A 22,683-nucleotide genomic window follows, 5' to 3' on the forward strand; every position below is an offset into this window, starting at 1 on the left:
TGCATGTATTGAGATGATCATGTGGTTTTTATTCCTCAGTTTGTTGATGTGGTGTATCACATTGATTGATTTGCGGATGTTGAACCATCCCTGGGTCCCTGGTATGAATCCCACCTGATCATGATGTATGATCCTTTTGATGAATTGCTGAATTCTGGTTGCCAAAATTTTGTTTAGAATTTTTGCATCTATGTTCATCAGTGATATTGGCCTGTAGTTCTCTTTTTTTGTGGTGTCCTTGTCAGGCTTTGGTATCAGCGTGATGTTGGCCTCATAGAATGTGTTTAGGAAGTGTTCCATCCTCCCTAATTTTTTGGAATAGCTTGAAAAGGATAGGTATTAAATGCTCTCTGAAAGTTTGGTAGAATTCCCCAAGGAAGCCATCTGGTCCTGGGGTTTTATTCTTTGAGATGTTTTTGATTGCTGTTTCAATCTCTTTCCTTGTGATTGGTCTGTTCGAATTGTCTGCTTCTTCTTGAGTGAGCTTTGGGAGATTGTAGGAGTCCAAGAACTTATCCATTTCCTCTAGGTTATCCATTCTGTTAGCATAGAGTTTTTCGTAGTATTCTCTTATAATCCATTGTATTTCTGCAGAGTCTCTTGTCATTTCTCCTCTTTCATTTCTGATTTTGTTTATTTGAGCTTTCTCTCTTTTTTTCTTTGTAAGTCTGGCTAGGGGTTTGTCAATGTTATTTATCTTCTCAAAGAACCAGCTCTTTGTTTCATTGATTCTTTCTACTGCCTTTTTCGTTTCAATAGTATTTATTTCCGCTCTGATTTTTATTATTTCTCTCCTTCTGCTGACCTTGAGCTTTATTTGTTCTTCTTTCTCTAGTTCAGTTAGGTGTAGTTTGAGATTGCTTATTGGGATTTTTCTTGTTTGTTAAGATGTGCCTGTATTGCGATGAATTTTCCTCTTAATACAGCTTTTCTGTATCCCATATGAGTTCCTATGGCATGTTATCATTTTCATTTGTTTCCAGGTATTTTTTGATTTCTTCTTTAATTTCTTCAATGATCCATTGCTTGTTCAGTAGTGTATTGTTTAGTCTCCACATCTTTGTGCCTTTCTCAGCTTTTTTCTTGTAATTAATTTCTAGCCTTATAGCATTATGATCAGAGAAGATGCTTGTTATTATTTCAATTTTTTTAAATTTGTAGAGGCTTCCCTTGTTTCCTGACATATGGTCTACCCTTGAGAATGTTCCATGTGCACTTGAGAAGAATGTGTATTCTGCTGTTTTAGGATGAAGTGATCTATATATGTCTATTAAGTCCAATTGTTTTAGTTTTTCATTTAGCTGCACTATTTCCTTGTTGATTTACTGTCTGGATGATCTGTCCATCGATGTGAGTGGGGTGTTGAGGTCCCCTACTATTATTGTGTTGTTTTTAACATCTTCCTTTAGGTCTGTTAGTTGCTTTATGAACCTTGGTGCTCCTATGCTGAATGCATAGATATTTATAAGCATTATTTCTTCTTGATGAAGTGTCCCTTTTATCATTATATATTGTCCCTCTGTGTCTCTCTTTACCTGTCTTATTTTGAAATCCGCTTTTTCTGATATAAGAATTGCAACTCCTGCTTTTTTTGCTTGCTATTAGCTTGAACTATTGCCCTCCATCCCTTCACTTTGAGCCTGTGTTTGTCCTTGGGGCTGAGATGTGTTTCCTGGAGGCAACAAATTGTTGGATCTTGTTCTTTAATCCATTTTGCCACTCTGTGTCTTTTTATTGGCGAGTTCAATCCGTTTACATTGAGAGTGATTATTGATGCATGTGGACTTAATGCTGTCAATCTATCGCTTGTTATCTGGTTTTCCTGCATTTCTCGTCCTGTGTGCTTTAGCCTACCTATTGAATACTGCAATTTCTTATGCTGGGTTTCTTAGATTTTTCCTTATTTATGTTTTGTGCCTCTGTTCTGTTTTTTAGTTTACTGGCTACCCTGAAATTTGTATTTAGAATCTCATGTATAATATAGTCTATTCTCTGGTGGTCTCTTACTTACTTGGCCTAGACTGATTTAGTCCCTTTGCTCTTCCCCTCCTAAATTATTATTTTCATTTCTTATTCCAACTCGTGTTATGAGTTTGTAGTTAGAGTGATAAGATTGTCTTTGCTTTGGTAGTTTCCTTACCTTTATCCTAATGCTATAGTTGAATATTTGCTATCCTATTCTGGTTCTATTTATCTGTGTCCCTACTCTGTGGTTTGTGACCCCTTTTTCCCTTTTTTCTTTTTTCAGGTATGAGAGCCTTCTTGAGGATTTCTTGTAGTGGAGGACTTTTGGTTACAAATTCCCTTAACTTTTGTTTGTCTGGAAAAGATTTAACTTCTCCCTCATATCTGAAGGATATTCTTGCTGGCAAGTGTTTTCTTGTCTTAAGATTTTTATCTTTTAAAGTTTTGAATATGTCACTCCATTCTCTCCTAGCTTGTAAGGTTTCTGTAGAGAAATTCGCCTTTGGGCAAGATGGCGGCACCCAGTGCAGTTTGCCAGGGGGAGGGGCTGTTTTTCTCACATGCCGATCTGGATTTGGATCAGTTCTGTTCTCTGGTCTCCTGGGGCCCTGGGTTTATGGGGTCCCTGTGCACGGAAGTTTTCCCCCGTCAGTGGGTTTCCACTATACCAGTGGCGGGAGTCCTGGACGATCCCCCGGTCATGTCGCCCCTCCCCTGCTCCTTCCTGCACCTGCGGCAGCGATCCCAGACTCTAGGGGAGGGAGCGAAGCTCTCTCCTACCCCATTCCAGATCCCCCAAGGCTGGCAGCAGGGTCTCTGTCCTCCGTCTTTTTGATACTGTAGGTCTCTGACATCCTGGCATTAGGTTTGTTAGCTGAAATTCAGTTTTTCCAGTCCTTTGCTGTAGTTTGGAGGGGAGAGAGTCCCAGGTCAGCTCACCCCGCAATTGTGCTCTGCCCTGATTGGTCTCTAGTTTCTTAATATATGTGTTTATCGGTATAAACTTTCCTCTCAAAATTGCTTTTGCTGCATCTCATAATATTTGAAATGTTGTATTTCCATTTTTATTTGTTTTGAGATAATTTTTATTTCCCTTTTGATTTCTTTTTTCCCAGTGTTGTTTAGAAGTGTGTTGTTTCATTTCCTCATATTTGCAGATCTTCTCACTTTCCTCACGTTGTTGATTTCTGGTTTCATACCATTGTGGAAAGGGAAGATAGTTGATATGATTTCAATCTTCTTAAATTTGTTTTGTGGCCTACCATATGATCTATCCTGGTGAATGTTCCAAGTGCACTTGAGGAGAATGTATATTCTGCTGCTGTTGGATGGAATGTTCGTGTATGTCTATGAAGTCCATTTGTTCTAAAATGTGATTCAATTCCAACGTTTCCTTGTTGATTTTCCATCTGGACTATATATCCATCGCTGATAGTCAGATATTGAAGTTCCCTACAATTATTGTATTTTTGTCTATTTCTTTCTTAAGATCTGTTAGTATTTGCTTTTGGTTCTTGGATGTTGGGAACATATATATTTAGGATTGTTATATATTCATAATGTACTGATTCATTTATCATTATATAATGACCTTCTTAGTCTCATTACCCTTTTTGTCTTTAAGCCTATTTTATCTAAGTATGGCTACACCCCACTTCTTTTGGTTTCTGTTTGATTCTAATATCTTCCATCCTGTCATTTTGAGCCTGTGTGTATCTTTAAAGCTGAAATAAGTCTCCTGCATGCAGCATATAGTTGGATCTTGGTTTTTATTTTTTTTAATCTATCCAGCCACTCTGTTCCTTTTGATTAGTGAGTTCAATCCAATTACATGTGGAGTGATTATTGATATGTAATTATTTACTACTGCCAGTTTTTCTTTTACCTTGAGGTTATTTTGTCTCTACATTGTTTCTTTCTCTTATTTTTGCCTACCTTTGTAAGTTGGCAGCTTTCCATGGTGATTTGCTCCTGCTTTTTGTTTTTTGTGTCTCTGCTCTAGATTTTTGCTTTGTGTTTACCAGAAGGCTTACATAAAACATTTTACAGATAAAATAGTCCTTTTTATACTGCTACCAATTTATCTTCATTCACCTGTAAGGTTCTATCTTTTGTATTTTTGATGTTACAGGTTGTCACCTTTTATGCTTTGAATTTGTTACCAAGTGGTAGTAGCTAGTTATTTTTAATCATTTTTTCCTTTAACCTTTATGCTATAATTAAGTTTAATACACTATTCTAAAAGAGAGTTACAGTTTTCTAATTTTATTTATCACCTTAATCAAAGTTGTGTGTACTTTCATCTTTTTGTTTCAGCTTGAAGAGCTCCTTTCAACATTTCTTGTAAGGAACGTCTAGTGGTAGTGAACTCCCTCAGCTTTGTTTGTATAGAAAAGCCTTTGTTTTTCTTTTATATATGAAAGATAACTTTGCCAGATAGAGTATTCTTGGCTGGCAGTTTTTATCTTTCATTATTTTGAATATTTCATTCCACTCTCTCCTGGTCTGTAGAGTTTCTGCTGAGAAATCTGCTGATAGTCTAATGGGAATTTCTTTGTAGGTCACTGTATTTTATTCCCCAGATGCCTTTACAATTCTTTCTTTATCATTGACTTTTGACATTTTAATATAATATATCTTAGAGAAGGTCTTTCTGCATTGAGATAATAAGGTGTTCTATTAGTTTTGTGGACTTGTATGTCCAGTTCTTTCCCCAGGTTTAGGAAGTTTTCAGCTATTATTTCTTTAAACTCTCTGCTCCTCTCTTCCTTGCTTCTCCTACTTGAATACCCATTATTCTTATGTTGGCTTTTCTAATGAAATCTGGTAACTCCTAAGGTTTCTTCACTTTTTACAAAATCTTAGTTCTCTCTCATCTTCTACCTGAATCATTTGTATATTTCTATCTTACAGCTCACTTATTCTCTCTTCCATATGATCTGCTGTATATCCAATGCTTTCTAAGGCATTTTTCATGTCATTTATTGAGTTCTTCAGCTCCAGAATTTCTCTTTGGTTCCTTTTAAGAATGTCAGTCTCTTTGGTGTGGTATTCCTTCTGTTTGTTCATTTTATTCCTAAGATCATTGTATTGCCTCTCTGAGTTTTCTTGTGGCTTGAATTTCTTCATAACAGATACTTTGAATTATTTGTCAATTAGCTTACAATATTCCATGTCTTTGAACTTAGTTGAGGGAAAATTGTTATTTTATTTTTGTGATATCATATTACTGTAATTTTTCAAGGTGTTTGATAAAAAGTGCCTCTGCTGCTGCATTTGACATAGTGAATGCCTTTCTTATTTAGACAAGGCTTTGTTTACTTTGATTATAACAATTCAATAGATTTTTAATAAGAGACTTCCTTTCATTTCTTGAAGATGGTGCTATAGCACAAGATTTTAATCTCTCTTACCAGAGCTGATTCCCTGATAAGATTGGGAGCACATGCATAAAAAAATCAAAAGCTGGCAGAGGGAAGAAAAAAGCATTGGCAGAGTGGAGGGATGGAGGTGATTAGAACGTGGGGCTTTTGGTGTGTCCATTGGTTGGTAGGGGAATCCTCAAGTTGGGGGTCCCAGAGGTCCTTGGGAGGTCCTCTTGCCAGAATCCCTGGGCAGACAGCAGAAGACACTTCTTCAGTTCTCTTTGTCTGCCTACTTCCCTTTCCTTTCCCTCCCCCCATCACTGTGGTCTCTCAGAGAACATAAATTAATAAAAACAGGAAGGATATGATATTTCTAAGGGAAAAAAAATCAGTTGAACCCTCCACACTAGTGATTCTAAATCAATCCAACTTAAGACAAAACCACTCTAGTAAAAATTAAATTAACTTCAATATACCTCCAATATATTACATTGGTTACTGTTATGCAATAACAGCAGTCAATATCTGAGGAATCATTCATATAATCTCATCCATGGCTGCTATTAAGTGAAGACACTACAATTTTTAAGCCCTAAAATCCAAATTTCAAATACTACTACCTCAGGCTTTTTTTGCATATCTTCACCATTGATCTCATACCATTTCCCTTGATTTTAATTTGGTGTAACACAAATCTTGTCCAAAAATATACTGAATATAAAGTGAAAGTACAGGTAATAATATAAGCTTAATTTTGCAGAACAGGTGGAACAGTAATATGTGAGTAGGTATCTCTTGATTCTGCAAATCAGCCTACATCTACTGTAAATAACATTAACATCATGATTTATTTCAATTGCTATAGAATCTTAGTAAATTGAGTAAGATTAACAGGTTCTTTCTCCAATTAAATAGATGCAAAAAGAAATGCTGACTGGCACTATAGTGATATTTGCACTTAATATACAAATGGGATTTAAAATAACATATCCAAAATAATTTAATTATGACTTACAAAAAGGTAAAAAATTACATTAAAGTTTGACAATGTTATAAGACAAGTGCATATAAAGATTGCTGTTTAAAAATTGTTGTAGGTGAGTGAGTCCACCTCTGCAGCCAGGGCATGCACAGGGGGCAGACTTGCATTGGTGGAGAGCATGGGGCTTCTGGAGCAGGGTGACTGGGTCCACTTCAGTGGGTTAAGGCATGAGCATAGGGCAGGATTTTGTTGACAGGGTGTATGAGCCTGTGGGTGGTGGGACATGACAACTGCAGCAGTCATCATCTTCTCAAACAGCCATATAGGGGATCAGCCCCATCTTCCAACCCTTTAAACAATTGTGTGCTGCCATGCCTGGGGCTGGCCCCACATATCTGCATTACTGAGAGCTGACCACAGACTTGCAAGCTAGAGGCTTACAGCAGTTGTGAGCCCCTGAGCCTAGAAACCAGCCATGCTGGGGGCTTAATCACTTAACAGAAAAGCTGCAGCAAGAATGTGCTATTAGACCTGGCAACCAACTGTGCTAGGGCATCCCAAACTCAATAAAGTGGCCAGAGGGACCATAGCAGACACACGCAGCTGAGCATTACAACCAGCTGGTGAGGGGGACAGCTGAGCCTCCCAGTGCACCTGCAGCAAGAGCAACCCTCGGAAGGGCACATGTAGAGCACACAGGGGACACTCCTGGAACATTTGGAACCAGTGATGAGGGGGAAGCACACTGCTGTGCCTCATAAGGCATCTCTTAAGGCTGACTGTCCAAGATCCAAGGCATAGCTGATCTACCCTATACATAGATATAAGCACAAAGAAAGAGGTAAAATGAGGAGACAAGGGAATATGTTCCAATTAAAGGAACAGGAAAAATCCTCAAAAAAAGTAAACAAAACAGAGATAAACAATCTACCTGATAAAGAGTTCAAACTCATAGTCTTAGGGATGCTCACTGATCTTGGGAGAAGAATGGATGAATACAGTGATAACTTCAACAAAGAATTAGAAAATATTAAGGAGCACCTGTCAGAAATGAAGAATACAATAATGGAAATGAAAAATTCACTAAAAGGAATCAATAGCAGAATAGATGATATGGAAGAATGGATCAGTGAGCTGTATTAAAGTCTAGAGGAAATCACCAAAGCTGAACAGAAAAAAGAATTTAAAATAATAAGGGCAGTCTAAGGGAACTCTGGGACAACATCAAGCATAACAACATCTGTATTATAGGTGTCCCAGAAGGAGAAGAGACAAAGGGGCAGAGAATCTATTTGAGGAAACAGCTGAAAACTTTCCTAACCTAAAGAAAGAATCAGACATCCAGGCAAAGGAAGGACAGAGAGCACCAAAAAAGATAAACACAATGAGCTTCACATCAAGACACATTATAATCAAAGTGTCAAGAATAAAAGATAAAGAGAGAACCCTAAAAGCTGCAAAAGAAAGGCAATAAGTTATATACAAAGGAAACCACATAAGGCTATCAGCTGACTTCTCAGCAGAAACCTTACAGGCTAGAAGGGACTTACACAATATATTTAAAGTCCTGAAAGGAAAAAAACCTATAACCAAGAATAGTCTACCAAGCAAGGTTATCATTCAGAATGGAAGAAAAGATAAAGAGTTTTCCAGATAAGCAAAAACTAAAGGAGTTTATTGCCAAGAAACCATCCTTACAAGAAATGCTAAAGGAACTTATTTACGTGGAAAAGAGAAAACCACAAATAGGAATAAGAAAATTAGCAGGGGATGGTGTCAAGATGGCACCACAGGTGGACTCTGAATTCACCTGCTCTCATGGACACAACAAATTTAAAGTTAACTCTTAGAACAATTACCCCTGAGAGAGAACTGAAAACTGGATAAAAAAAAGAACACCTACAAAAAGGTTCAGTACTGACTGAAGTAGAAGAGGCAGAAATTTCTTTCTGAAGAGAAAAAAGCAAACTTCCAGCCACAGAACTTCATGGCCAGCTGGGAGCAATCTTAAGGAATGAAGCCTTCCTTGGAGGAGTGAGGGATTTCTGTGGGGGGTGGGTGTTACCACGATAAGCAGCTATGGGACTCAGCACAACCAAGATGAGTGTCATAATATCTGGTTTTGCCCCAGAAAAGTTTACCCCAAGAAAAGTTATCAGACATAAGGGGAAAAAAGTCTGCTCTTAAAAGGCCCATGCAAGGGGCCGGCCCCGTGGCCAAGTGGTTAAGTTCACGCGCTCCACTGCGGTGGCCCAGGGTTTTGCTGCTTTGGATCCTGGCCACGGACATGGCACCGCTAGTCAGGCCACGTCGAGGTGGCGTCCCATATGCCACAACTATAACGACCTGCAGCTGGGATATACAACTGTGTACCAGGGGGGATTTAGGGAGATAAAACAGAAAAAAAAAGGCCCATGCACAAATTCACCCATTTTGGAAAGCAACCTTAAATCACCAGAATGTAAGGTACACAGTCCTTTGGTGTAAAGGGACTCACCTGGTAAGTTCTGGGTGCATCTTGGTGAGAAGTGAGACCTCTCCAGGGACTGAGATATTGACAGCAGCCATTATTGGGACCTAGGACAAGCATGATGACACACATGCTGGCAGATGCCATTGGAATTCTTCCCCTAGCCTATTAGCCCAGGGTCTACCCCACTCACTACAGCACCAATGTAATCCATCTCAGCCAGGGCAGGCACCTGCCCTAGGGACTGGCCCTACCCAATAGCAAGCCCTTGGGCTACTTGTGGGCCTGCATAGGCTGGGTGCCTGGATCCTCTGTAGCCAAGTGAGTGGGTTGACCTCTGCAGGGCAGGGCATGTGAAAGGAGCCAGTGGAGTGTGTGGGGCACTGGTGGAGTGTGTGGGGCCTCTGAAGTGGGGCAAGTGATTCTGCCTCAGGAGTTATGGCACATGCACAGGACAAGAATGTGTTGATGATGTATAGCCCTATGAGCAGTGGGGCTTGTCAGCTGCAGAAGAATTGTGCTTCTCAAACAACCATGTAGTGGATTGGCTCCACCCTCCAAAGCCTGAAAAACTTGGGTGATCCCATGCCTGGAGTAGGCCCCACTCAGCTTCAATCCTGAGAGAGCTGACAACAGCCTTGCAGCCTAGAGGCCTATAGCAATTGTAAGCCCCTGAGCCTAGCAACTAGCCATGCTGGGAGCCCACTCACTGAACAGAAAAACTGCATCAATAATGTCCTATAAGACATTGAAGCCAACTATGCTTGGTATCCCCACACCTGATAAAGTGACTGAAGGTTCCATAGCACTGATGTGCAGCTGAACATTACAAGCAGCTGGTTAGGGAGACAACTTAGCATACTCAGGCACCAGCAACAAGAACAACCCTGCTACAACAAAAGGGCATACATAGTCCACATAGGGGATACTCCTGGAACACTTGGACCTGGTGATGAGAGGGAAGCACAATAGTGGGCCCCATGAGGCATGTCTTACATAAGGCCACTTCTCCAAGATCAGCAGACATAGCTGATCTACATAATATAGATATAAGCACAGAGAAAGGGGCAAAATGAGGAGTCACAGGAATAGGTTCCAAGTAAGGGAACAGGACAAAACCCCATAAAAAGAACTAAATGAAACAGAAATAAACAATCTACCTGACAAAGAGTTGAAATAAAAAGTCATAAGGATGGTCACTGATCTTGAGAGAAGAATGGATGAGGTCGGTGAGAACTTCAACAAAGAATTGGAAAATATAAAAAAGAATCAATCAGAAAAAAGAATACAATACTGGTAATAAATTCACTGGAGAGACTCAGTGGCAGAGTACATGATACAGAAGAAAGGATCAGTGAGCTGGACAAAAGACTAGAGGAAATCATCCAAGCTGAACAGATAAAAGAAAAAAATTAAAAAGAATGAGAGCAGTCAAAGGAACCTCTGGGACAACATCAAGTGAACTAACATCTGTGTTATACATGTCCCAGAAGGAGAAGAGAGAGACAAAGAGGCAGAGAATCTATTCAAAGAAATAATAGCTGAATACTTTCCTAACCTAAGGATGGAAACAAACATCCAGGTACAGGAAGGACAGAGAGTACCAAACAAAATAAATACAAAGAGACCCACATCAAGACACATTATAATTAAAATGTCAAGAGTTAAAGCAAAGAGAGAATCCTAGAAGCTGCAAGACAAAGGCAACAAGTTACATAGAAAAGAAACACCATAAGGCTATCAGCTGGCTTCTCAGAAGAAACCTTACAGGCTAGAAAGGAGTGGAACAATAAATTTAAAGTGCTGAAAGGAAAAAACCTACAGGCAAAACTACTCTACCCAGCAAGGTTTTCATTCAGAGTGGGAGGAGAGAGAAAATTTTCCAGATAAGCAAAAACTAAAGGAGTTTATCACCAAGAAATCATGCTTACAAGAAATGCTAAAGGGACTTATTTAAGTGGAAAAGAGAAGACCACAAATAGGAATAAGAAAATTACCAAAGAAAAGCAATAAAATCACTTGTAAAGGCAAATATACAGTAAAGGTAGCAGATCAACCACCACTGAAGGTCAAAGCACAAAAGTACTAAAATGATCTATCTCTATAATAAGAAGGTAACAATACATACACACAACAAAAAAGGTTAGCTATGATATCAAAAACAAAATGTGGGAGGAGGGGAGTAAAAGAGTAGAGCTTTTAGCAAGGGGTCAAACTAAAGAAACTATCAACTTAATATAGATTGCTATACATGTAAGTTATTACATATGAACGTCATGGTAACCACAAACCAGAAATCTATAATAAATACATAAAAAACTGAGAAAGGAACACAAAGAGAATACTAAAGAAAGCCATCAAATCACAACAGAAGAGAGTAAGAGAAGAAGAAAGGAATCGAGAAGAGCTACTAAAACTCCCAGAAAAAAAGTAACACATAGGAATAAATATATTCTTATAAATAGCTACTTTAAATGTCAATGGACTAAATGCTCCAATAAAAAGGCATAAGATGATGGGTGGGATAAACAAACAAAACCTGTATGTATGCTGCATGTGAGAGACTCACTTCATACCTAGAGATACTGACAAACTGAAAAAGAAGGGATGGAAAATGATACTCCATGCAAATGGCAATGAGGAGAAAGCTGGGGTAGCAATACTTAGATGGAACAGACTTTTAAAAAACTGTAGCAAGAGACAAAGAAGGGCACTACGTAAAGATAAAGGGAACAATCCAATAAGAGGATATAACACTTGTAAATATCTATGCACCCAACATAGGAGCACCTAAATATATAAAGCAATTAACAGACATAAAAGGAGAAATAGATAGTAACACAATAGTAGGGGACTTTAATACTCCACTTACACCAATGAATAGATCATCCAAACAGAAGATCAATAGGGAAATATTAACCTTAAATGACACATTAGAACAGATGGACTTAGTAGATATATACAGAAATTTCCATCCAAAAACCGCAGAATACACATTCTTCTAAAATGCACATAGAACATTTTCCAGAATGGATCACGTATTAGGCCACAAAACAAGTCTCAATAAATTTAAGAAGATTGAAATAAAACCAAACATCTTTTCTGAACACAACAGTATGAAACTAGAAATCAACTACAGGAAGAAAATCAGAAAAGCCACAAAAATGTGGTGATTAAACAAAATGCTGTTAAACAACGATAGGGTCAATGTAGAAATCAAAGGAGAAATAAAAAATACCTGGAGATGAAGGAAAATATGGGATACAGCAAAAGTGGTCCTAAGAGGGAAATTCATCGCAATACAGGCTCACCTTAACAAGAAAAATCTCAAATAAACAATTTCAAACTACACTTAACAGAAGTAGAAAAGAAGTACAAACAAAGCACAAATCAGCAGAAGGAGGGAAATAAAAATCAGAGCATAAATAAATAAAATTGAAGCAAAAAAGACAGTAGAAAGGATCAATGAACCAAAGAACTGATTCTTCGAGAAGATAAACAAAATTGACAAACCCTTAGTCAGCCCCACTGAGGGAAAAAAATGAAGATTCAAATAAATAAAATTAAAAATGAAATAGGAGAAATTACAATGGATACCACAGAAATACAAAGGATTATAAGAGAAAACCATGAAAAACTATATGCCAATAAATTGGACAAACTAAAAGAAATGAATTAATTCTAAGACTCATACAGCCTCCCAAAACTGAATCAAGAACAAGTAGAGAATCTGAATAGACAATTCACAAGTAAAGATATTGAAACAGTAACCAAAAATCTCCCAAAAAATAATAGTCCAGGACAAGATTGTTTCTCTGGAGAATTCCACAAAACATTCAAAGAATAATTAATACCTATCTTTCTCAAACTATTCCAAAAAAATTGAAGAAGAAGGAACATTTCCTAACACATTCTACAAAACCAACATCACCCTGATCCCAAAGCCAGACAAGGACATCACACAGAAGGAAAAATTACAGGCCAATATCACTGATGAACATAGATGCAAAAATCCTCAACAAAACATTGGCAACCAAATACAGCAATATATTAAAAGGGTAATACACAATAATCAAGTGGGATTTATACCAGGGTTACAGGGATGGTTCAACATCCTCAAATCAATCAATGTGATACACCACATTAACAAAATGAAGAATAAAAAGCACATGATCATCTCAATAGATGCAGGAAAAGCATTTGAGAAGATCCAACATCCACTTATGGTAAAAGCTCTTAATAAAATGGGTATAGAAGGAAAGTACCTCAACATAATAAAGGCCATATATGACAAATCCACAACCAACATCACAATCAATGGGGAAAAATTTAAAGCCATGCCTCTGAGAACAGGAACAAGGCAAGTGTGCCCATTCTCACCATTCTTATCCAACATAGTACTGAAGGTTTTGGCCAGAGCAATCAGGCAAGAAAAAGAAATAAAAGTAATCCACATAAGAATGAAGAAGTGAAACTCAGTGCTTGCAGATGACATGATTTTACAATGGAAAACCCTAAATAACATCAGAAAACAATTGTAAATAATCAAGAACTACAGCAAAGTTGCAAGGTTCAAAATCAACTCACAAAAGTTGGTTGCATTTCTAGACTCTCGTAACGAACTAACAGAAAGAGAACTAAAGAATACAGAATGGATTGGTGGTTACCAGAGGGGAAGTAGGGAGGGAGGAGGGTAAAAGTGGTGATTAGGCACATGTGTGTGGTGATAGATTGTAATTAGACTTTTGGTGGTGAATATAATGTAATCTATACAGCAATCGAAATATAATGATGCAAAGGTGAAATTTATATAATGGTCTAAACCAATGTTACCACAAAGAAGTGAAAAAGAAAAAATCCGTTTACAATCACAACAAAAAATAATAAAATGACTAGGAATAAGTTTAGCCAATCAAATGAAAGACCTATACAATGAAAACTATAAGGCATTACTGAAAGAAATTGATGTTGACATAAAAAACTGGGAAGATATTCCATGCTCATGGATCAGAATAAACATAATTAAAATGTCCATACTACCTAAAGCAACCTACAGATTCAATGCAAGGCCAATCAGAATTCCAATGACTTTCTTCATGGAAATAGAAACAAGACTCCTAAAATTCATATGGCGCAACAAAAGACCCTGAATAGTTAAAGCAATCCTGAGGAAAAAGAACAAAGCTGGAGGCATCACAATCCCTGACTTCAAAATATACTACAAAGCTATAGTAATCAAAAGAGCATTGTAATGATGCAAAAACAGACACTCAGATCAGTGGAACAAAATTGAAAGCCCAGAAATAAAACCACACATCTACAGTCACTAATCTTTGACAAAAGTGCTAAGACCATACAATGGAGAAAGGAATATCTCTTCAATAAATGGTGTTGGGGTAACTGGACAGCCACATGCAAAAGAATGAAAGTAGACCATTATCATTCACCACACACACAAATAAACTCATAATGGAGCAAAGACTTGAAGGTAAGACATGAAACCATAACAATTCTAGAAGAAAATATAAGTAGCACACTCTTTGACATGATATTAAAAGGATCTTTTTGAGTACCATGTCTACTTGGACAAGAGAAACAAAGAAAAAATAAACAGTGAAACTTCATCATACTAAAGAGTTCTGCAAGGCAAAGGAAACCAGGATCAAAATGAAAAGACAACCCACCAACTGGGAGAAAATATTTGCAAATCACATATCTGACAAGGGGTTAATCTTCATAATATATAAAGAATTCACAGAACTCAACAACATAAAAACAGACAACCTGATCAAAAAATGGGGAGAGGATGTGAACAGACATTTCTCCAAAAGATATACAGATGACCAATAAGGACATGAAAAGATGTTCAACATTACTAATCCTCAGGGAAATATAAATCAAAACTACACTAAGATATCACCTTATACCCTTTAGAATGGCTATAATCACCAAGGCAAAAAAATAATAAATGTTGGGGAGGTTGTGGAGAAAAGGGAACCCTCAAACACTGCTGGTGGAAATGCAAACTGGTGCAGCCACTATGGAAAACAGTGTGGAGATCTCTCAACAGAATTAAAAATATAAATACCATATGACCCAGCTATCCCACTACTAGGTATTTTATCCAGAGATCTTGAAATCAACAATTCCAAGAGACTTATGGAACCCTATGGTCATGTCAGCATTATTCACAATAGCCAAGACGTGGTAGCAACCCAAGTGCCCATCGACTGATGATTAGAGAAAGAAGATGTGGTATATATAATATACAATGGAATACTACTCAGTCATAAGAAAAGATGAAATCATCTCATTCGCAGCAACATTGATGGACTTTGAGGGTATTATGTTAAGCGAAATAAGCCAGACAAAGACAAACACCATATGGTTTCACTCAAATGTGGAAGATAAACAAGCTCACGGACAATGAGAGCAGTTCAGTGATTACCAGGGGGAAGAGGGTTGGGGGCTGGTTACAAGGGGTAAAGGGGCACACTTACATGTTGACTGACAGATAATAATGTGCAACTGAAATTTCACAATGTTGTAGACTATGACCTAAATAAATAAATAAATAAATAAAACATCAGATGTCAAAAAACATTATTATAATGTTGATGAGGTTCTCTTCCCTCATAGGAAACAAGTGTAATTATTTATCATTATGTACATACTATTTGATAAAATGTGACCATATGCATGTAAGGATAAGCCAAAAACACTATATAATAATTTAGTAAAGTGTTAAAATTACAAATTAAAATATCTCCAAAAAATTATCAAGGTAATAATCTAGACAAAAATAATTAACTCTTTAAAGCAATTAAAATTCTTACTGTTAAAATTTTATAAGGTGTAATGGCAAAAAAACTCCACTGGGTTACAAATCAGGAGTCTTAGATTCTAGTATTAGCTCTGGCCACAACTACCTTCGTGACTGCAATCGAATTGTTTTACCCTTTTGAGCCTGGGTTTCCTTATCTGCAAAATGACGGAGCTGAGTTAGGTCTCTGCAGACCCTTCTAACTATATGACAACTTAACATTTGTTATAAATACATTTTCTACAGATCAGGAAACAGCAATAAGTTTATGTGACCACAAAAACACTGATTTATGAGATTCTTGCATTTTAAACTTGGAAATGCACTGAAAGCCTTCTCCCAGATCTAGTTGCTATATTTGCAAATGATTAGGTAATCAATAGCCAAAATTTTATAACAGTATTATATTTCCTGACAGGCCTTATAGCTGTTATAGCCAACCATTTGTTTCCCCATTTTTGTGGTGATGCTCTGGATGATGCGAGAAGAGTACATATTTGCATAAGCAAATTTTCTATCACAGAGAATCAGCCACTTTGAAATACAGACAGCATATTTTTCTCACTGATGTGTAGATACATGCAAGATCTGTAGCTAAGTAATTTTCTCACTAAACCATTTGATAAACTTTATTTGATAAAGATTTACAGCATGTTTTATCATGATGTTCATGATTTGGAGAAAAACTAAGTGAATTTGTCTGGTAATTTTCTGCATTGTGCCATTAATTCTGAGGTGGGGGTTTACACAAGAGGTTTGCATGATAACACAAGGAAATAGATTTTGTAGTCCTTATGCTTTTCACTATGTGGGATTACATTTTAAAGTGGTTTGCAAAATCTATGTATAAGTTTAAAAATAATTTTTAATGGAAGAATAGCAGCCTTAATTTAAGAAAGTTGTCACAATCAACTCTTCATTATTTGCACTGTTACAGAGAAGCAAAGCAGTAAATCTAATAACCTCTGTATTCAACATTACAATATGTTTTGACTGCTAAATGTAATATGAGTATGTATAATGGGATTGAGGATTTCCTTTACATATATATGGGGTGTTATTCCTCAATTTTATTGAAAAACGAGACAATTTTATACATTTATTTTGGGATTCTTCTCACATAATAACATATGGTAAACACCCCTCAATTCATTCAAGTTCACCTACACTATAGCTCCAATTTATTCTCTTTAACTACACATTATATCCCTTGATTTTCTATATTTCATACTAATCCACAAAATGTGCCATGTTTTATTCAATTTTCCCCTACTAACAGAAATTCCAATGTTTTCATTTCCTCCTGACACACACGTACTGCAAATAGTTGTCCGCTAAACATCCTTGTACTTATGCTCTTTTGTATTGGGGTTCTTATTTCTGTAGGATGTAATTCTTAAAGTGGGATTACTAGGTCAAACTATATAAGTGTTTTTAAATTATTGTGAATATGGTCAGGTTATTTTCAAAGAAAGAAGATTGTAGCAATTCTAACTCCAAACAGCATTGTATGAAGGTGCGTTTTCCCACACTTTTGCCAGCACTAGGTATTGAGTTCTTTCAAATTTTTGTGAATTTGATGGATAAAAAATCACATCTTTTTGCATTTCCTTCACTACCCAGGGGGTTGTACATGATTATATATATTCATTGGCCTAGTTGCATTATTTCTTCTGTGAATTGCCCGTTCACATGTCTTTGGGACTACTGATTTTAAAGTTAACATATTAAAAAGCAAAATGAAGAAGCCATACTATAATTATTTGGTTCAAAAATGACTGGAATATTATCTAGTTAATTTATTTTCAAGTGACTAGAGCATCTATACTCAATACTGCAAAATATAATGCTGAAATTGTTATTAGTTTAAAATAAGGTGTACATAATTTTAAGATGTTTTATGAAAGCCTCATGGTGACCACAAGGGGAAAACCTGTAGTAATTATGCAAAGGATCATGATAAATAAAACAAGTCTTACTGATATCACAAGACAGCAAGACACAAATAAAGACAGCATGACAAGACACAAGAAAAACTGGATCTATAAAACAACCAAAAAAATTAATAAAATGGCAATAAGCCCTTACTTATCAATAATTATTTTAAATGTAAATGGATTAAATTCTCCAATCAAAAGACATAGAATGTCTGCATGAATAAAGAAACAAGATCCAATGATATGCTGCCAACAAAAGACTCACTTTATCCTTAGAGACACAGAGATATTTAGAATGAAAGGATGGAAAAAGATATCTCAAGCAAGTGGTAACCAAAAAAATCAGGAGTAGTTACATATATATCAGACAAAATAGACTTTAAAATAAAATTGGTAAAAATAGACAAAGAAGGTCATTATATAATAACAAAAGGGTCAATCCCATCAAAAAGATACAACTATTATAAATGCTTATGTGCCCAACATCAGAGAACCTAAAACCATAAAGCAAAAACTAACAGAGCTAAAAAGAGAAATAAACAGCAATATAATAATGTCTGAAGACTTTAATACCCCACTCTTAACAATGGTTAGATCACTCAGACAAAGAACCAATAAGGAAACAGCAGATTTGAACAACTTTTTAGACCAAATAAATCTAACAGACATAGATAGAACATTCTAACGACTGTAGAATACATATTCTTCTCAAGTGCACATGGAACATTTTCTAGGATAGATCATATGTTAGATCAGAAAAAAATGCCTTAGAAAATTCAAGAAGATTGAAATCATACCGAGTAGCTTCTTTGACCACAATGGCATGAAACTAGAAATCGATAACAGGAGGAAAACTGGAAAATACACAAATACATGGACATTAAACAACACTCTCCTGAACAAGCAATGAATCAAAGAAAATATCAAAAGGGGAATAAAAATGTATTTTGAGACAACTGAAAATGGAAACACAACATACCAAAACTTATGGGATGCAGCAAAAGCAATTTTAAGAGGCAAGTTCATAGAAATAAATGCCTACATTAAGAACCAAGAAAGATCCCAAATAAACAACTTAACTCTATGCCATAAAGCACTAGATAAAGAAAAACAAACTGAGCCCAAAATTAGCAGAAGGAAGGAAATAATAAAGATTAGAGCAGAAATAAATATAGAACAGGAAAACAATGGAAAAGATTAACCAAACTAAGAGTTGGTTCTTTGAAAAGATAAACAAAATTAACAAACCTTTAGCTAGACTAACCAAGGAAAAAAGAGAGATGACCCAAATCAGCAAAATCATAAATGAAAAATGAGACATTATAACTGATACTACAGAAATACAAAGAATCATAAAAAGCTACCATGAACAACTATATGCCAACTAACTGGACAACCTAGAAGAAATGGAAAAGTTCTTAGAAACATAAAACTACCAAAACTGAATCAGGAAGATATAGAAAGTCTGGATAGACCAACTGCTAGTAAGGAGATTGAATCAGTAATTTTAAAAAATTCCAAACAGTGAAAACTACAGCATCAGATGGCCTCACTGGTTAATTTTACCAAGAATCCAAAGAAGGATTAATGCCGATAATTCTTAAATTCTTCAGAAAAATCAAAGAGGGAACACTACCAAACTCATTTTACAAGACCAGAATCACCCTGATACCAAAGCCAAAGGACAATACTAGTAAAGAAAACTACAGACCAATATCCCTGATGAATATAGATGTAAACATTTTCAATAAAATCCTAGCAAAACAAATTCAAAAGCCCATTAAAAGGATCATTCACCGTGATCAAGTGGGATTTATACCTGGGAAGCAAGGATGGTTCAACATATACAAATCATTCAGTGTGATACATAAAGTTAATAGAATGAAAGAAAACAATCATACAATTATCTCAATAGATGCAGAAAAATTATTTGACAAAATTCAACATCTTTCGTGATAAAAACTCTTTAAAAATTAGGTATATAAGGAATGTACCTCAACATACTAAAGGCCAAATATGATAAGCCCACAGCAAATATACTCAGTGGTGAAAAGCAGAAAGCTTTTCCCGTAAGATCAGGAACAAGACAAGGAAGCCCACTCTCACCACTCCTATTCAACAGAATATTGGAAGTCCTTGCCAGAACAATCAGGCAAAGAAACGAAATAAAAGACATCAGAATTGGAAAGGAAGAAGTTAAAATATCTGTATTTCCAGATGACGTGATTTTATATACAGAAAATCCTAGATTCCACCAAAAAACTGTTAGAACTAATAAGTGAATTTAGTAAAGTTCCAGGATACAAAATTAATATGCAAAATTTAGTAATATTTCTATACATTAACAACAAATTACCTGAAAAAGTTTAAGAAAATGATCCTATTCACAACAGTATCAAAAACAATCAAATACTTCAGAATAATCTTAACCAAGGAGGTGAAAGATCTTGACTCTGAAAACTATAAGACATTGATGAAAGAAATTGAAGAAGACACAAGTAAATGGAAAGGAATCTCATTTTCATGGGTTGGAAGAATTAATATTGTTAAAATGTCCATACTACCAAAAGCCATCTATAGATTCAATACTAGGACAACCAAGATTCCAAAGACATTTTTTACATAGGTAGGAAAAACAATAATAAAATTTATATGGAGCCACAAAAGACTCCAAATAGTCAAAGCAACCTTGAGAAAAAAGAACAAAGTGGGAGGCATCACACTTACTGATTTCAGGCTATATTATAAAGTTATAGTAATCAAAACAGTATGATACTGGCATAAAAACAAATAGATCAATGGAACAAAATTAAAAGCCCAGAAATAAACCCAAGAAAGATCTCCTATATATAAACTAATTTTTGGATGCCAACTGCACTCCCAATAGGTGGCTGACATCTGAATATGATCATTACCAGGAATTTCTCAGTACTGTACTCTACACAGAAGATTGAACCTTCTGAGAGTAAAGATTGCTTAAATCACATCCCTCTCCAAAGTTTCCTATTCCTTTTAGGTACCATAATATAAATTGATCAAATACCTTTTTCAGGGCCAGCTCAGCAAATAGGATAGTTCCTCCAGCCCACACAGTCCCAACTTCCACTGAGTTGCTGGTTTTAGCCAGCCTCCCATAGGAGCACATCAGGGTCTCAATACTCAAGTTTCTATCTATCTATATAATTTTACTAGGGCAATGACAGTGTATAATGCAGCAAGAATTTAGATCTCTACTATTTTATGAGCATTACTTTTTTATTTTATAACATAATGCAAAAAATTTAATGAATACAAGAAATCTTAAATTAAAATATCTGTTATGTGACAAAATTGAAATAGGTTAATATTTTGGCTGCGTAGCTTCCTCACTTCGCAAGGAATGCTAATTTTTTAAGATAGTGTTTGTTGTGGATGTGTGTGCATGTGCATGTACATAAACACTCAACTTTCATGTGCACTTGAGGGTGTAGACACCATTAGCATAGTAACAGTATGATGCTGTAAAAGATACTAACCTCCAAAACAGAAAGTGTAGATTTCTGTCATGAGTGTATTAAAGCAAATTAATTAATCATTGTGTACTTAAGTTTCCTCATATGAAAATGAGGGAGATGGTCTAGATTACCTTTAAGGTATTTTCCAGTTTTAATAATCTATAATCCTAAAACTCCTTTTGTATTACCTCCTGTTAAATATATGATTGTTTGTGAAAGAGGAAAACTGTGCTTGTGCTTGCATTCACTTTGCAACATTAAGTGCGTAATCTTATCAGGCAAACTAAGGCTTAAAGAATAAAATGATTTTTGCAAAATACACTGTGATAATTTGCAACATTCAGAGATTAAATAAGGAAGGAAAAGATCCTGAGCTCAGAAATCTTCCTTAGGGAAAGAGCAAGGGACAAATGCATAAACAAATAGGTTTAGTTAATTAAATTAACATCGACTTCATTAAGACCATATCTAGCTGTTTGTTTTTAACTCTTATTTTATGGAGAATCAGATTAACTTATACCAAAAATTTGTGAATATATTAGATTTATTGTTTCTTTGCTGGCAGAAGCCAAATCAATGAGGATTTACATAATAAATATGACTCATCAATCAACAACATTCAATGAGACCACTTAAAAGCTTGAATTGAATAGATTTTCGTCTGCCTGGCATCAAAATCACACATTGAAAAGGCTGCATTTTGTAATAGGTCTGATTTACCAAGAGATGGAGAAAGATTAGGTAATGTGAAGAAGCGAGTATGTGCATATATAGATCTAAAAACAGACACATAGATCAGTTTAACAGAATAGAGAGCCCAGAAATAAACCCACACATACATGGTCAATTTATTTACTACAAAAGAGCCAAGAATATACAATGTGGGAAGGAAAGTTTCTTCTATAAATGATGCTGAGAAAATTGGGCAGCCATATGCAAAAGAATGAAACTGGACCACTTTCTCCCACCATACACAATTGTATGTAAGATCTGAAACCATAAAACTCCTTGAAGAAAACATAGGAGATAACTCCTTGAGATCACTCTTGGCAATGATTTTTTGGAGTTGACACTGAAAGCAAAGGCAAGAAACGCAAAAGTAAACAAGTGGGATTATATCAAAATAAAAAGCTTCTGTAGAGCAAAAAAAACATCAACAAAATGAAAAGGCAACCTACTGAATGGGAGAATTTATTTGCAAATCTCATGTGCCGCATAACAACATTTCAGTCAATGACGGACCACGCATACAATGGTGGTCTCATAAGATTAGTGCCATATAGCCTAGGTGTATAGTAGGTTATAACATCTAGGTTTGCATAAGTACACTATGTTTGCATGACAAAGAAATCGTTTAACAACCCATTTCTCAGAACTCATCCCCATCATTAAGTGATGCATGAATCTATATGATAGAAAGTTAATATCCAAAATAGGTAAAGAACTCATACAACTCAATAGAATAAAAAACAATTCAATTGAAAGTGGTCAGAGGGTCTGAATAGACATTTTTCCAGAGAAAACATACAAATGACCTACAGACATACAACATGAAAGGATGCTCAGTATTATTAGTCATCAGGGAAATGCAAATCAAAACTTCAATGAGCTATCATATCACACCAGTTATAATGGCTATTACAAAAG

The sequence above is a fragment of the Equus quagga genome, chromosome 10 (genome assembly GCF_021613505.1).
Source record: "Equus quagga isolate Etosha38 chromosome 10, UCLA_HA_Equagga_1.0, whole genome shotgun sequence".
Classification (NCBI taxonomy): Eukaryota; Metazoa; Chordata; class Mammalia; order Perissodactyla; family Equidae; genus Equus; species Equus quagga.